The 14,320-nt window shown below is 40.7% G+C and overlaps 1 long non-coding RNA gene across 1 annotated transcript in view; it reads right to left on the bottom strand.

Moving 5' to 3' along the window:
• LOC128931723 (uncharacterized) overlaps window positions 1–14,320 on the bottom strand; it is a 79,608-nt gene that overhangs the window by 21,101 nt on the left and 44,187 nt on the right. The gene's annotated exons all lie outside the window — the stretch shown is intronic.

The following is a 14,320-nucleotide window of genomic DNA, read 5'->3' as shown; positions in this document are numbered from 1 at the left end:
CTAAATGAGCCAATTAAAAGAAAGAGATTGTCAGGACCCAACTATATATCATCTATAAGAAGCCTACTTTAAATCTAAAGACACAGATGAATTAAAAGTGAAGGGATGGAGAAAGATATACCACACTAACACTAATCAAAAGAAAACTGGCATAGCTAGGTTACGTTTAGTAAAAGCAGACTTCAGTACAAGGGAAATTATCAGTGATAAAGTGGGGCACTCCATAATGACAAATGGATCAGTTCCCCAAGAAGACATAACAATCTTTAATGTGTATACACTAACCACATAGTATCAAAATACATGAAACCCAAAGTGACAAATCTGCAAGAATAAATAGAGAAATCTACCATTATAGTTGCAGATGTCAACACCCCTCTCTCAGGAGTTCGAAGATTCAGCAGGCAGAAAATCAGCATTGGATGGAATTGACATTTATAGACTACTTCATTCAATAACAACAGAGAACATATTCTTCTCAATTTCACATGGAGAATTCATCAAGAAGGACCATGTTCTTGGCTATAAAACACAACATAGCAAATTAAAAAGAATACAAATCATACAAAATCTGCTCTCATACCACAATGTAATTAATCTAGAAATCAGTAACAGAAAGACAAATGAAAGCCTAAAATCATATGATTAAATCATAAATTAAGAAAAAGCATTTGACAAAATCCAATAACCATTCATGATTTAAACGTTAGCAAACTAGAAATAGAGGAAAATTTCCTCAACTTGATCAAAAAATTCACACACAGAGAAAGATCTATAGCTAAAGCCATGCTTAAGAGTGGAAAACCAGTTGTTTCCCCCCTAAGACCAGGAAAAAGGCAAGAATGTCTATTCTTACGATCCTTATTCAGCATCATAATGGAAGTTCTAGCTATGCAATAAGACCAGAAAAGGAAATAAAAATTATGCAGATTGAGAGAAAATAAAACTGTCTTTGTTCACAAATGGCATAATTGTCTATGCAGAAAGTCCCAAAGAACCAACAAAATATGCCTGCAACTAATAAACAATTATAGCAAGGTTGCAGGATGCAAGGTTAATACACAAAAATCAATTGCTTTCCTACATACCAGTAAGAAATTACTGGGATTTGAAATTAAAAACACTATGCCACTTACATTAGCACCCAAACAAATAAAATACTTAGGTATAAATCCAACAAAAGAGGTACAAAATCCATATGAGGAAAGTTACGAAACTCTGATAGAAGAAATCAAAACAGATCTAAATAAATGGAGAGATATTCCATGTACATGGATAGGTAGACTCAATATTGTTAAGGTGTTGGTTCTTTCAAACTTGATCTATAGGTTCAGTGCAATCCCAAAAAACATTTTTGCAAGACTTCTTGTGGATATAGACAAATTGATTCTAAAATTTAAAGATTAACCCATTCACACAAATTTGTCTATTCATCTTTCAGTGGACACTTGTGTAACTTCCTCTGAAAGATGGATAGACAAATAAAATGTGGTCTATGTACACAATGAAATATTATTCAGCCTGAAAAAGGAAGCATTCTGGCACATGCTACAACATGGATAAACCTTGAAAACATTATGCTAACTGAAATTAGCCAGTCACAAAAGCACAAATACTGTATGATTCCACTTATATGAGGTACCTAGAATAGGTAATTGATAGCAACAGAAAGTAGAATGAGAAATTGCCAGAAATTTGGAGAGGAGGAAATTAGAAGTTGTTTAATGGGTACAGAGTTTACTTTTGCAAGATGAAAAAGTTTTGGAGATAGATGGTAGTGATGGCTGCAAAACACTGTGAATGTACCCACACTATTGAACCATACCATTAAAAAATGTTTAATATGGAGCTGGAAGTCATGGCATATGCCTGTAATCCTAGCACTTTGGGAGGCTGAAAGGGGAGGATCGCTGAAAGCCAGGAGTTCAAGACAAACCTGAACAACATAGTGAGATGCCACCATCTCTACCAAAAATTGAAAAAATTAGTTGAGTGTGGTGGCACATGCCTCTAGTTCTAGCTACAAGGAAGGCTAAAATAGGAGGATCACTTGAGCCCAGGAGGTTGAGGCTGCAGTGAACCATGATTACTCCACTCCACTCCAGCCTGGGTGACAGAGCAAGACCCTGTCTCTTTGAAAAAAAAAAAAAAAAAGTTGGAAGATCCAAGATGGCCCTTTAGGAGCAGCTCAGGATTGCAGCTCCCAGTGAAAGCACAAAGGGTGAGTGGATGTGGCATTTCCATACTGATCTTTATGGCCCACAGACCCGGAGATTCCCAGGCGGAGGAGCCCCACAGGTCGCCAGAGTGGTTGTTTCAACCAGCGCAGCTGTTTCCACCGGCGGGGCTGTTTTGCCAGTGCCTCAGCATGGCGGCTCTCCATACAAAATACACTGGTCTGGTTGCCCTTTTAAGCTGGCAATTGGAGCTCCGAGAAGGCAGATTCGCCCATTCATCTGATTAAATGGGTCTGAAACAGGGAGCCAGGCCAGGAGATTCCCAAGCAGCGCTATTGTTTCAGCTGGCGCAGTGCGTCACTGCACAGGAAATCGCACAGATCCCAGTGCCCTTTCAGCAGGCAACTGGAACACCTGGGAGAGAGTCAACTGTTCAACTTAAAAAAAACAGGCTCTGAGGCAGGGAGCCAGGTGATCAGGCTCAGCGGGTCCCACCCCCACAAAAACAAACAAACAAACAAAAAACAGCAACTGAAAACGCTGGGGGTTGAGAGTTTCACAGCAAGCACAGCTGAACCAAGGACAGTGCAGCTCAGTGGGGGAGGGACGTCCACCATTACCGAGGCACTCCACTTCTATGGAGGTAGTCCGCCATTGCTGAGGCAGCCAGCTGTTGCCAAGGCAACCCGCTGCTGCTGAGGCAACCCGCCAAAACAGAGAGTCAGCCATTACAGAGGTGGACCACCATTGCCGAGGCAAGTCTAACCACATCAATATAAATAGGACTGTAGGGAAGTTCACATGGCAGCAGGGTGAAGCCCACAGCAGCTCAGCAAAGCCTCTGCAGGCAGACAGTGACTAGGCTGCCTCCTTGCTGGGCAGGGCAGCCCTGAAAAAAAAAAAGGCAGCAGCACAATGGATACTCATAAATAAAGCCATAAGTCCCTGGGACAGAGCACCTGGGGAAAAAATCGGGGGTTTATGAGTTCTGCTGCAGCAGACATAAACATACCTGTCTAGAAGCTCTGAATAAACAATGGAGTTCACAGCTCAACACTTGAGCTCCTATAAAGAACAGACTGTCTCCTCAAGCAGCTCCCTGACCCCTGTATATCCAACGAGTCACCTCACAAAGGACTGATCAGACTGACATTTGGTGGGCATCATTCTGGACAAAGATAGCAGAAAAAGAAACTGGTAGCAACTCTTACTGTTCTGCAGATGCTGCAGGTGATCCCCAGGCAAGCAGGGCCTGGAGTGGACCTCAGCAGTCCTACAGCAGAGCAGCCAGACTGTTAGAAACAAACTAAATAACAGAAATAACTTCATCATCAACAATCTGGACAGCCACTCAGAGTCCCAATCTGAAATTCAGCAACTACACAGACGACCGAAGGAAAAATCCACAAAGGTGGGAAAAACCACCACAAAAAGGAAAAAAACACCTGAAACCAGAACACCTCTCTTCCTAAAAGGGATCACAACTCCTCACCAGCAAGGAAACAAAGCTGGATGGAGAATCAGTGTGATGAAATGACAGAATCAGACTTCAGAAGATGGGCAATGAGAAACTTCCGTGAGCTAAAAGAACATGTTCTAACTCAATGCAAAGAAACTAAGAACCTTAAAAACAGATATGAAGAAATGGTAACAAGAATGGACAACGTAGAGAGGAATATGAGTCAACTGATGGAGGTGAAAAACACAACACGAGAACTTGGCAAAGCATGCACAAGTTTCAACAGCCGAATTGACCAAGCAGAAGAAAGGATATCAGAGGTCGAAGACCAACTCAATGAAATAAAACAAGAAGGCAAGATTAGAGAAAAAAGCACAAAAAGGAATGAACAAAATCTCCAAGAAATGTGGGACTACATGAACAGACCTAGTCTACGTTTGATAGGTGTATCTGAATGTGACAAAGAGAACGAATCCAAGCTGGAAAATACTCTTCAGGATATTATCCAGAAAAACTTCCTCAACCTAGCAAGGCAGGCCAATATTTAAGACCAGGAAATACAGAGAACACCACAAAGATATTCCTCAAGAAGAGCAACCCCAAGGCACATAATTGTCAGATTCACCAGAGTTGAAATGAAGGAGAAAAAACTAAGGGCAGCCAGAGAGAAAGGTCGGGTCACCCACAAAGGGAAGCCCATCAGACTCACAGTAGACCTCTCAGCAGAAACCCTACAAGCCAGAAGAGGGTGGGGGCCAATATTCAACATCCTTAAAGAAAAGAACTTTCAACCCAGAATTTCATATCCAGCCAAACTAAGCTTCATAAAAGAAGGAAAGATAAAATCCTTTGCAAAAATAAAATCCAAGCAAGTACTCAGAGATTTTTGTCACCACCAGGCCTGCTTTACAAGAGCTCCTGAAAGAGGCACTACACATAGAAAGGAACAACCAGTACCAGCCACTCCAAAAACATACCAAATGGTAAAGAGCATCAACAAAATGAAGAATATGCATCAACTAATGGGCAAAAAAGTCAGCTACCATCAGAATGGCAGTATCAAATTCGCACATAACAATACTAACCCTAAATGTAAATGGGCTAAATGCACCAATCAAAAGACACAGACTGGCAAATTGGATAAAAAGCCAAAACCCATCACTGTGCTGTATCCAGGAAACCAGCCGCACATGCAAGGATACAAAAGGGCTCAAAATAAAGGGATGGAGGAAGATTTACCAAGCAAATGGAGTGCAAAAAAAAAAAAAGCAGGAGATGCAATTCTCGTCTCTGATAAAATAGACTTTAAACCAACAAAGATCAAAAGAGACAAAGAAGGACATTACATAATGGTAAAAGGATTGATACAACAAGAAGAGCTAAAAATCCTAAATATATATGGACCCAATACAGGAGCCCCCAGATACATAAGGCAAGTTCTTAATGACTTACAAAGAGACTTAGACTCCCACACAATAATAGTGGGAGATTTTAACACTCCACTGTCAATATTAGACAGATCAACCAGACAGAAAATTAACAAAGATATCCAAAACTTGAACTCAGACGTGGAACAAGCAAACCTGATAGACATTTACAGAACTCTCCACCCCAAGTCCACAGAATATACATTCTTCTCAGTACCACATAACACCTACTCTAAAATTGACCACATAATTGGAAGTAAATCACTCCTCAGCAAATGCAAGAGTATGGAAATCATAACAAACAGTCTCTCAGACCACAGTACAATCAACTTAGAACTCAGAATTCAGAAACTAACTAAGAACTGCACAGCTTCATGGAAACTGAACAACTGGCTCTTGAATGTTGACTGGATAAACAATGAAATGAAGGCAGAAATGAAGTTCTTCAAAACCAATGAGAATGAAGACACAACATGCCAGAATCTCTGAAACACATTTAAAGCAGTCTCTAGAGGAAAATATGTAGCACTAAGTGGCCACATGAGAAGAGTGGAGAGATCCAAAATTGACACCCTATTGTCAAAATTGAAAGAGCTAGAGGAGCAAGAACAAAAAAACTCAAAACCTACCAGAAGACAAGAAATAACTAAGATCCGAGCAGCACTGAAGGAGATAGACACAAGAAAAACTCTTCAGAAAATCAATAAATCCAGGAGCTGGTTGTTCAAAAAGATCAACAAAATAGACAGACCACTAGCCAGATTAATACAAAAGAAAAGAGAATAACCAAATAGATGCAATTAAAAACGACAAAGGGAAAATCACTACAGATTCCACAAAAATTCAAATCATCATCAGAGAATATTACAAAAAATTCTATGCACATAAACTAGTAAACCTGGAAGAAATTGATAATTTCCTGGACACTTGCATCCTCCCAAGCCTAAACCAGGAAGTTGAAACCAATAACAAGATCTGAAGTTGAGGCAGCAATTAAGATCCTACCACACACAAAAAAAACCCCAGGTCCAGATAAGTTCACAGCTGAATTCTACTAGACACACGAAGAGGAACTGTTACCATCACTTCTGAAACTATTCCAAATAATCCAAAAAGAGGGAATCCTTCCCAAATCATTTTATGAGACCAACATCATCCTGATACCAAAACCCGGGAGAGACTCAACAAGATGAGAAAACTTCAGGCCAACTTCCATGATGAACATAGATGCAAAAATCTTCAATAAAATACTGGCAAACTGATTGCAAAAGCACATCAAAAAGCTTATCCACCATGATCAAGTAGGCTTCATCCCGGGGATGCAAGGCTGGTACAACATATGCTAGTCTATAAACGCAATTCACCACATAAACAAAACTAAAAACAAAAACCACATGATTATATGAATTGATGCAGAGAAGGCCTTTGACAATTCAACAGCCCTTTATGCTAAAAACCCTCAATGAACTTGGTATTGATGGAATGTATCTCAAAATAATAAAAGCTATTTACAACAAACCAACAGCCAATATCATACTGAATGGGCAAAAACTGGAAGCATTCCCTTTGAAATCTGGCACTAGACAAAGATGCCCTCTCTCACCACTCCTATTCAATATAGTACTGGAAGTTCTAGCCAGAGCAATCAGACCAGAAAAAGAAATAAAGTGTATTCAAATAGAAAAGGAGGAAGCCAAATTGTCTCTATTTGCAGACGACATGATAGTATATCTAGAAGACCCCATCATCTCAGCCTAAAATCTCCTGAAACTGATAAGCAACTTCAGCAAAGTCTCAGGATACAAAATCAATGTGCAAAAATCACAAGCATTCCTATACACCAATAACAGTCTGAAAGAGAGCCAAATCAAGAACGAACAGCCATTCACAATTGCTACAAAGAGAATAAAATACCTAGGAATACGACTAACAAGGAACGTAAAGGACCTCTTCAAGGAAAACTACAAACCACTGCTCAACGAAATAAGAGAGGACACAAACAGTTGGAGAAACATTCCATGTTCATGGTTAGGAATAATCAATATCATGAAAATGGCCATACTGCCCAAAGTAATTTATAGATTCAACGCTATCCCCATCAAGCTACCAATGACCTTCTTCACAGAACTGGAAAAAAAACCACCTTAAACTTCATATGGAACCAAAAGGGAGCCCGCATACCCAAGTCAATTCTAAGTAAAAAGAACACAGAGGGAGGAATCACACTACCGGGCTTCAAACTATACTACAAGGCTACAGTAATCAAAACAGCATGGCAGTCGTACCAAAATAGAGATATAGACCAATGGAACAGAACAGAGGCCTCAGAGGCAACACAACATATCTACAACCATCCAATCCTTGACAAACCTGACAAAAACAAGCAATGGGGAAAGGATTCCCTGTTTAATAAATGGTGTTGGGAAAACTGGCTAGCCATGTGCAGAAAGCAGAAACTGGACCCCTTCCTGACACCTTACAGTAAAATTAACTCCAGATGGATTAAAGGCTTAAACATAAGACCGAACACCATAAAAACCCTAGAATAAAATCTACGCCAAACCATTCAGGACATAGGAGTAGGCAAGGACTTTATGACCAAAACACCAAAAGCATTGGCAACAAAAGCCAAAATAGACAAATGGGACCTAATCAAACACCACAGCTTCTGCATGGGAAAAGAAACAGTCATTGTGAGGGAGGACTCAAGATGGCGCTGTGAGAACAACCCAGGATTGAAGCTCTCGGTGAATGCGCGGAGAGGTGAGTCAGAGCTGCATTTCCAGACTGACCTTTGTTGTCCACAGAACGGGGAAATTCCCAGGTATAAAAGAGATGCGGGACGCCAGGTAGAGGTTTTGGCTGGTGCAGCTGGCAGACAGGGTGGCGGCGGCCGGCCCTACACAGCGCTCCGCACAGGGCGCGCTTGGCCGGGTGCCCTGTTGAACCGGCAACCTGAGACTTGAGAGGGCTAAACTTGAGACTGAATGGGACTTGGACAGTGGGCCAGCCCAGGAGATTCCAGGAACACAGCGTTTGGGGTAGCGCAGTGGGACAAACAAAACGGTGATTCCAAACGGTGGAGACGTTCCCTGAGATGCTCCGTGGGGGAGGGGCATCCACCATTACCAAGGCAATCCGCCCCTACTGAGATACATGCCCACTGCTGATGCAGCCTGCCGTTGCCGACGCAACCCGATACAACAGAGAGACTCCGCCGCAGGGCATAGCCCATGGCAGCAGGGCGGAGACCGCAGCAGAAGAGCAGAGCCTGCAGCAACAGGGTGAACCTCACAAAAGCAGGGCGGAGCTTCGGCAGGCAAATAGTGACTAGACTGCCTACTAGCTGGGCAGGACACCTCAACGGACATTCAAAAATAAAGCCCCAACCCCCCAAGACAATGCATCTGAGAAAAAAAGGGTTTTTGTAATGAGCTCTGTTGCGGCAGAATTAAACATAGCAGCCTAACAGCCCTGAATGAACAACAGAGCCCACAGCTCAGCAATTGAGCTCTTATAAAATACAGACTGTTTCCTCAAGCAGCTCCCTGACCCTTCTATATCCAAAAGACTGACATTTGTCAGGCATCATCCTGGGACAAAGATAGCAGAAAAAGATACTGGTAGCATCCCTCACTGTTCCGCAGCTGCTAGAGGTACACCCCAGAGAAGCAGGGCCTGGAGTGGACCTCAGCAGTTGTACAGCGAAGGGGCTAGACTGGTAGAAGGAAAACCAAGTAACATAAATACTTCATCACCAACAATCTGGGTGTCTACTCAGAGACCCAATCGAAAAGTCAGCAACTACGCAGACGACAGGTGGATAAACCAACAAAGATGGGAAGAAACCAGCGCAAAAAGGAGGAAAACACCCGAAACCAGAACACCTCGACTCCTAGAAAGGACCAAAACTCCTCACCAGCAAGGGAACAAAGCTGGATGGAGAATGACTGTGAGGAAATGATGGAGTTAGACTTCAGAAGGTGGATAATGAGAAACTTTTGTGAGCTAAAAGAACATGTATTAAATCAATGCAAAGAAACTAAGAACCTTGAAAAAAGATATGAAAAAAGATTCGAGGAAACGATAACAAGAATGAATAACTTAGAGAGGAATATGAATGAATTAAAGGAGCTGAAAAACACAATACAAGAACTTCGCGGAGCATGCACAAGTTTCAATAGCCAAATTGACCAAGCAGAAGAAAGAATATCTGAAGTCGAAGATCAACTCAATGAAATAAAACCAGAAACCAAGATCAGAGAAAAAAGCGCAAAAAGGAATGAACAAAGTCTCCAAGAAATGTGGGACTATGTGAAAAGATCTAAACTACGTTTGATAGGTGTACCAGAAGGGGACAAAGAGAATGAATCCAAGCTGGAAAATACTCTTCAGGACATTATCCAGGAAAATTTCCCCCACCTAGCAAGACAGGCCAACACTCAAATGCAGGAAATACAGAGAACACCACAAAGATATTCCGCAAGAAGAGCAACCCCAAGGCACATAATCGTCAGATTAAACAAGGTTGAAATGAAGAAGAAAATACTAAGGGCAGCCAGAGAGAAAGGTCGGGTCACCCACAAAGGGAAGCCCATCAGACTCACAGCAGATCCCTCGGCAGAAACTCTACAAGCCAGAAGAGAGTGGGGCCAATATTCAACATTCTTAAAGAAAAGAACTTTCAACCCAGAATTTCATATCCAGCCAAACTGAGCTTCAGAAGTGAAGAAAAAATAAAATCCTTTGTGAACAAACAAGTACTCAGAGATTTTGTCACCACCAGGCCTGCTTTACAAGAGCTCCTAAAAGAGGCACTACACATAGAAAGGAACAACCAGTACCAGCCATTCCAAAATCACACTAAATGCTAAAGAGCATCAACATAATGAAGAATCTACAAAAACTAACGGGCAAAACAGCCAGCTAGCATCAAAATGGCAGTATCAAATTCACACATAACAATATTAACCCTAAATGTAAATGGATTAAATGCACCAATCAAAAGACACAGACAGACTGGCAAATTGGATAAAAAGCCAAAACCCATCAGTGTGCTGTATCCAGGAAACCCATCTCATATGCAAGGATACACAAAGGCTCAAAATAAAGGGATGGAGGAAGACTTACCAAGCAAATGGAGAGCAAAAAAAAGCAGGAGTTGCAATTCTCATCTCTGATAAAATAGACTTTAAAGCAACAAAGATCAAAAGAGACAAAGAAGGACATTACATAATGGTAAAAGAATCAATACAACAAGAAGAGCTAATGATCCTAAACATATATGGACCCAATGCAGAAGCACCCAGATACATAAGACAAGTCCTTAATGACTTACAAAGAGACTTAGACTCCCACACAATAATAGTGGAAGACTTTAACACTCCACTGTCAATATTAGACAGATCAACCAGAAAGAAAATCAACAAGGATATCCAGGGCTTGAACTCAGACCTGGAGCAAGCAAACCTGATAGACATTTACAGAACTCTCCACCCCAAATCCACAGAATATACATTCTTCTCAGCACCACATCACACCTACTCTAAAATTGACTACATAATTGGAAATAGAGCACTGTTCAGCAAATGCAAAACAACTGAAATCATAACAAACAGCCTCTCAGACCATAGTGCAATCAAGTTAGAACTCAGAATTCAGAAACCAACCCAGAACCGCACAGCTTCATGAAAACTGAACAACTGGCTCTTGAATGTTGACTGGATGAACAATAAAATGAAGGTAGAAATAAAAAAGTTCTTTGAAACCAATGAGAACGAAGACACAACATGCCAGAATCTCTGGGACACATTTAAAGAAGTCTCTAGAGGAAAGTATATAGCAATAAGTGCCCATATGAGGAGAATGGAGAGATCCAAAATTGACACCCTATCGTCAAAATTGAAAGAGCTAGAGGAGCAAGATAGAAAAAACACAAAACCCAGCAGAAGACAAGAAATAACTAAGATCAGAGCTGAACTGAAGGAGATAGAGACATGAAAAACCCTTCAAAAAATCAATAAATCCAAGAGCTGGTTTTTTGAAAAGATCAACAAAATACACAGACCACTAGCCAGATCGATTAAAAAAAGAGAGAGAGAACAACGAAATAGATGCAATAAAAAACGATAAACGAAAAATCACTGTAGATTCCACAGAAATTGAAACCATCATCAGAGAATATTACAAACAACTCTATGCACATAAACTAGTAAACCTGGAAGAAATGGATAAATTCCTGGACTCCTGTGTCCTCCCAAACCTAAACCAGGAGGAAGCTGAAACTATTAATAGACCAATAACAAGGTCAGAAGTCGAGGCAGCAATTAAGAGCCTACCACACAAAAAAAGCCCAGGTCCAGACGGGTTCACAGCCGAATTCTACCAGACACACAAAAAGGAGCTGGTACCATTCCTTCTAAAACTATTCCAAATAATCCAGGAAGAGGGAATCCTTCCCAAATCATTTTATGAGACCAACATCATCCTGATACCAAAACCCGGCAGAGACCCAACGAGAAAAGAAAACTTCAGGCCAATATCCATGATGAACATAGATGCAAAAATCTTCAATAAAATATTGGCAAGCTGATTGCAACAGCAAATCAAAAAACTTATTCATCATTATCAAATAGAATTCATCCCGGAGATGCAAGGCTGGTTCAACATCGTAAGTCTATAAACATAATTCACCACATAAGCAGAACCAAAAAGAAAAACCACATGATTATCTCAATTGACGCAGAGAAGGCATTTGACAAAATTCAACAGCCCTTTATGCTAAAAACCCTCAATAAACTCGGTATCGATGGAACGTATCTCAAAATAATAAAAGCTATTTATAACAAACCAACAGCCAATATCATACTGAATGGGCAAAAACTGGAAGCATTCCCTTTGAAATCTGGCACTAGACAAGGATGCCCTCTTTCACCACTCCTATTCAATATAGTACTGAAAGTTCTAGCCAGAGCAATCAGGCAAGAAAAAGAAATAAAGCATATTCAAATAGGAAAGGTGGAAGCCAAATTGTCTCTATTTGCAGACAACATGATAGTATACCTAGAAGACCCCATCGCCTCAGCCCAAAAACTCCTGAAACTGATAAGCAACTTCAGCAGTCTCAGGATATAAAATCAATGTGCAAAAATCACAAGCATTCCTATACACCAATAACAGACTTAAAGAGAGCCAAATCAAGAACAAACTGCCATTCACAATTGCTACAAAAAGAATAAAATACCTAGGAATACAACTCACAAGGAACGTAAGGGGCCTCTTCAAGGAGAACTACAAACCACTGCTCAACGAAATCAGAGAGGACACAAACAGATGGAGAAACATTCCATGTTCATGGTTAGGAAGAATTAATATCGTGAAAATGGCTATACTGCCCATAGTAATTTACAGAATCAACGCTATCTCCATCAAGCTACCAGTGACTTTCTTCACAGAACTGGAAAAAACCACCGTGAACTTCATATGGAACCAAAAGAGAGCCCGCATAGCCAAGTCAATTCTAAGCAAAAAGAACACAGCTGGGGGCATCACACTACCGGATTTCAAACTATACTACAAGGCTACAGTAATCAAAACAGCATGGTACTGGTACCAAAACAGAGATATAGACCAATGGAACAGAACAGAGGCACCGGAGGCAACACAACGTATCTATAACCATACAATCTTTGACAAACCTGACAAAAACAAGCAATGGGGAAAGGATTCCCTGTTTAACAAACGGTGTTGGGAAAACTGGCTAGCCATGTGCAGAAAGCAGAAACTGGACCCCTTCCTGACACCTTACACTAAAATTAACTCCAGATGGATTAAAGACTTAAACATGAGACCTGGCACCATAAAAACCCTAGAAGGAAATCTAGGCAAAACCATCCAGGACATAGGAGTAGGCAAGGACTTCATGAACAAAACACCAAAAGCATTGGCAACAAAAGCCAAAATAGACAAATGGGACCTAATGAAACTCCACAGCTTCTGCACGGCAAAAGAAACAGTCACTAGAGTGAATCAGCAACCAACAGAATGGGAAAAACTGTTTCCAGTTTACCCATCTGACAAAGAGCTGATATCCAGAATTTACAAAGAACTCAAACAGATTTACAGGAAAAAAACAAACAAGCCCATTCAAAAATGGGCAAAGGATATGAACAGACACTTTACAAAAGAAGACATATATGAGGCCAACAATCATATGAAAAAATGCTCATCGTCACTGGTCATCAGAGAGATGCAAATCAAAACCACATTGAGATACCATCTCACGCCAGTTAGAATGGCGATCATTAAAAAATCTGGAGACAACAGATGCTGGAGAGGATGTGGAGAAATAGAAACACTTTTACACTGTTGGTGGGAGTGTAAATTAGTTCAACCATTGTGGAAGACAGTGTGGCGATTCCTCAAGGCCTTAGAAATAGAAATTCCATTTGACCCAGCCATCCCATTCCTGGGTATATATCTAAAGGACTATAAATCGTTCTACTATAAGAACACATGTACACGAATGTTCATTGCAGCACTGTTTACAATAGCAAAGACCTGGAATCAACCCAAATGCCTATTGATAATAGACTGGATTGGAAAAATGTGGCACATATACACCATGGAATATTATGCAGCAATCAGAAATGATGAGTTTGTGTCGTTTGTAGGGACATGGATGAATCTGGAGAACATCATTCTCAGCAAACTGACACAAGAACAGAAAATGAAACACCGCATATTCTCACTCATAGGTGGGTGATGAAAAATGAGAACACATGGACACAGGGAGGGGAGTACTAAACACTGGGGTCTATTGGGGGTAAAAGGGGAGGGCCAGTGGGAGGGGAGGTGGGGAGGGATAGCCTGGGGAGAAATGCCAAATGTGGGTGAAGGGGAGAAAGGAAGCAAAACACACTGCCATGCATGTGTGTACCTACGCAACTGTATTGCATGTTCTGCTCATGTACCCCAAAACCTAAAATGCAATAAAAAATTTAAAAAAAAAAGAAAAAGAAAAAAGCATTGTATATTTTTTCTAAAAAAAAAAAAAAAAGAAACAGTCATTAGAGTGAATTGGCAACCAACAGAATGGGAAAAAATTTTTGCAACCTACCCATCTGACAAAGGGCTGATATCCAGAATTTACAAAGAACTCAAACAGATTTACAAGAAAAAAACAAACAAGCCCATTCTTAAGTGGGCAAAGGATATGAACAGATACTTTACAAAAGAAGATATACATGAGGCCAACA

This window comes from Callithrix jacchus, chromosome 4 (assembly GCF_049354715.1).
Source record: "Callithrix jacchus isolate 240 chromosome 4, calJac240_pri, whole genome shotgun sequence".
Classification (NCBI taxonomy): domain Eukaryota; kingdom Metazoa; phylum Chordata; class Mammalia; order Primates; family Cebidae; genus Callithrix; species Callithrix jacchus.
This window is presented reverse-complemented; position numbering and strand designations above follow the sequence as displayed.